Source organism: Dreissena polymorpha, chromosome 9, assembly GCF_020536995.1.
Source record: "Dreissena polymorpha isolate Duluth1 chromosome 9, UMN_Dpol_1.0, whole genome shotgun sequence".
Classification (NCBI taxonomy): Eukaryota; Metazoa; Mollusca; class Bivalvia; order Myida; family Dreissenidae; genus Dreissena; species Dreissena polymorpha.
Window position 1 is genome coordinate 77,072,950 of NC_068363.1, and position 3,948 is coordinate 77,076,897.

Sequence of the window (3,948 nt, forward strand, 5' to 3'; positions counted from 1 at the left end):
TTTTTGTCAATGTTATAGTATATTTTAATACGTTACATGTTAGTTATTGATTTGTATATACAGCATTGCAATCATTTTCTTTTTATGACAATGACTGTAGGGCAAGTTTAAAGACACGTATTACGCTTAAAAAAACACGTTTTTAACGTAATAAATCATATGATAAACTGAACATTCATAAAATGACAGTTCATAGCAGTTTAACTTGCATTTGTTTATGCTGTTCTGTTAAATTAAAATTGTGATATTTGGGACACCTTGCGTAGTATTTCCTAAATTATAAAAAAAAAACATGCTTTAACAATACTGACATCAATATTTGAAAAAGCCAAAATGTTATTATAATTTTAATAAGATTTGCGTATAGTAGATTTATTAAACCTTTGTTAAAATTAAACACTTTTTTAACCACGATGGGGTTAAGTGTGCTTTATTATCAAGATATCAATAAGATCATAATATGGAATCACCTGACCATGTAAGATAGTGGTTTAATACTTAATAATGAAAGCGAGTTTATAAGATTTTGTCAAATATTTATTAATTTATATAACATGTGTAAACCGTATAATATGACTTCGAGTAATTGTGATGATTGTTTTTTTAGAGAGTTGAGCCACCATAATACTCGATTATTAAGTATAATGTAACCTACAGCAGGGGAGACAACCAGAAGGAATATTAGTTGTTGTAGTTCGAAATCGAAAGTGGCTTCCTAAATTAAATTAATGAATAATAAGGGCGGATAAAGCAATTTTACCGACTTAAAGCAATATCTTTTGTGAATAGCTTAAAAAAAACGTTTTTAAATAATTTACTGTGTGTGCCGCGTGTAATGTGGAGCTGCTGATAATCATTTTATCTCGCTTTTAAACCTACGACTACGTTGCACTTGCAAGTTGCAAATACGACCGACGTCAGAAAATCTTGACCAGTAAAAGTGTGAGTAGGTTTACTGACTGCAATGTTACTGACATATGTCGAACAACATGCAAACAAATAACATAAATTCATTTACCTTTATTGTTATTACTTCATTTAATTAGTCTGTTGAAGACGCATACAAGCGGGTAACACTTTTCATCTTTTAGTTAAATGTGGTTTCGTTCATAAACGGTATCGAAATATCGTTGAAACACTGCAAACATTAATGTTTTAGTCGAATAATGATTGCATCACTATACATATAAATGTTTGTCAATCTATCGATAAATCACCTACGGATAATCGTGTGATTATGGGTGACACTATTTAAATTGGGATACCAAGTTATCTAAATATAAACATCTCGTGAATACTAAGCAATGTGTTATATGAAGCTCACCGAACTTATAGTTTAGACTGTAATTAGTAATAATGGTTGTATACGTAGCTAAACCTTAACTTCGTGGCGTTGAATCATAAATTTAATGTCAATATAAGACAATATTAACCTACAACTGAATTATAATTACAATTTAATTAATACACGATATAACTGTTTAAGGCTAAACAACTGTCCAACTTTCTGATTCATGATATAGGTTAATACGCCATTTGGTTGTTAAGCAATATTTCATTGATATGTTATGAAATAAAGTTAAGTTTTAAGTCCATTACTCAAGGTCAAGTGCACTGAATTGTATTTACACACTGGGTTGCGTCACGGGACTTTCATGGTTAAAATTCCAGTCAATCGTACAACACGAATATTGTTAATTAAAAAAATATGATTCTGTAGAATAATTTTATTTATTTAAAAAGGCCATAAGGTCACTACGATTTATTTGTAAATGGTTATCATATATCTTATAATCTTTTATATTGTTACACACATCATGCGAATTTCTTTTTTTATGCATGCATTCATGTGTATAAAATGTTAATTTTTACTGCAGGGATACTCTTATCAATAAGTTTTTTTTTTTATATAAAACACGTCGCACACGATCACGTTTATAGTCAAAATATTTGTTTTACGTTTTTCTCAAGAAAAAATCACAAGATAGGTTAGATAAACTGCTGTAAGTCTTTTCCAGGAACTATACGGAGCTTTTATGACATCATATATCTTTGAAATTGTATATAAATAGTATTTGTTTACTTTGTCCTCAGCAACACATCAACACGAACACCATATGTTGTTGTTTTGTGTTTATTATTAAAATAATTATTATAATGATTATTCATTGTAATTTCCAGGAACTATACCAATCATTAATGACGTCATCGCTTCAATCGAAATCATGAAAAATCAAGGTAGTGACCAGATCAGTCAAGATTGCTTTCATGGTAACGGTTTTGATTGTATTTGAAATGATTAATGCACCAAGTGACCATTACAGTTAGCATAGGAAATTCATAATTGAGCTGCGTAAATAATTACATCTATTTGACTGCAAAATCTGTAGTAATATTTCAGAAGACCCAATTACAGAAAACCAGCGACTGAAGAGCTTACTTCTGTGCATGAGATGCAAGTCCAACGACGCCAATGTCCTGTTCCTACCATGCGCCCACCATCGGATGTGCACGGACTGTGCACGTGGAATCTCAAAATGTCCTGTCTGCCAGCAGACTATACAAACAAGCGTCCAGACAGTCCTAACGTAGATTGTTCTGAAATACACCAAGACATTAAGGTCCCTTGCAAACTATCTTAAACTTAACAGACTGGTTTCACAACAAATATTCTCAAATAATTCAACCAAAATTCCGTTCGAGACAGGCGTTAACTGTTTAATAAATGTTATTTCAGTTTCTGCATTTCACGTAAATGTACAACTGATTGATGCATACAATGTAAGTAAATCCAATGAAAAATGCAAACGCATTAGTATATATATAACAATCCTCAGTATCGATAAAAACATAGTGACGCGTGTCTGGTTATGATCTTATCATGAAAAGAGATGTACTTTTATATCAAATCATAATTTAAGTGCGACATTGTATTAATACATGTTCTTTCAATTACTTTCATGTTGTGCGTGTGATTGCTTTGATTGTAAAATGAAAACGATTAAATATTTCGTGTTCCTTTATGTTATAGCACACAATCATATAACATGTTTTATAAAATTAGCGTATAATGCTTTTGTGTTTGAAGTGCATAAATATTTTAAAAGCTGACGTATAGAAAACACATTGCGTTGTAAGGGATGATGGACATGATACTTCACGATTAGTTACCGTCTCCGCATGCACATATGCTGGGTAGACTATTGTTTTATAATTACGCCAAGTTACATGAAGGTAGCTTAAGGTTTCACTTTACAAAATGGTATTTTCCGTCAAGAAATCAAAATATTTTTGAATTCTAGTAAACGAAAACATTTCAATATTGGTGTTAGTCGGCAAAGATGTCAAGTCTGTTGTCGAAAATGGAAGTCGTATTTAGCGAGTTTGCCCATTATAATATACATGTACCATGGCACCGCGTCAACTCCGTGTACTGGTTATGTGTGACACGTATATTCTCATCCTTGGAGAGTATCTGTATCTTATAACAATCAATGATAAAACGAAATGTAAAGCATAACAAGACACACAAACATACTAGGGAACTAGGTGAAAATGCTAGTCAATACGACAAACCTTACATAAAGGTTAATTTTGGCGAACGAGCGATTCGAAAGATATTGCATTAAATTTAGGAAATAAGCAATTATTGATCACTATTATTACCACTTAAAATTCATAGCTTAAGTTGTTAAAACGTTATATGATGTGTATTTTGACTGCATTTATATTTAATGCTATGATTAATTATTTGGTAATTAGTTTAATACTTGTAAATAATGTACTATTCTTGTTTATTATTTATGAATGTGTACTTGCCTAAGCAGTATGTGTACGATTACATGTCTTTGTTGGGCCCTTGTTCTCCATATAACGACTCCAAAAACGTGTACGTTGAGGAATGTCATATGTGCTCTTCCATAAGATCATCGGACTCGCAGAAATGCT

The 3,948-nt window shown here is 31.4% G+C and overlaps 1 long non-coding RNA gene across 1 annotated transcript; it reads left to right on the top strand.

The window, feature by feature from the left end:
- The first annotated feature begins 655 nt into the window (after positions 1-655).
- On the top strand, positions 656-3,008 carry LOC127843959 (uncharacterized). Its single transcript, XR_008032477.1, has 3 exons — positions 656-942; positions 2,182-2,271; positions 2,402-3,008. It is a non-coding gene; the product is annotated as an uncharacterized LOC127843959 (long non-coding RNA).
- The last annotated feature ends 940 nt before the right edge of the window (positions 3,009-3,948 follow it).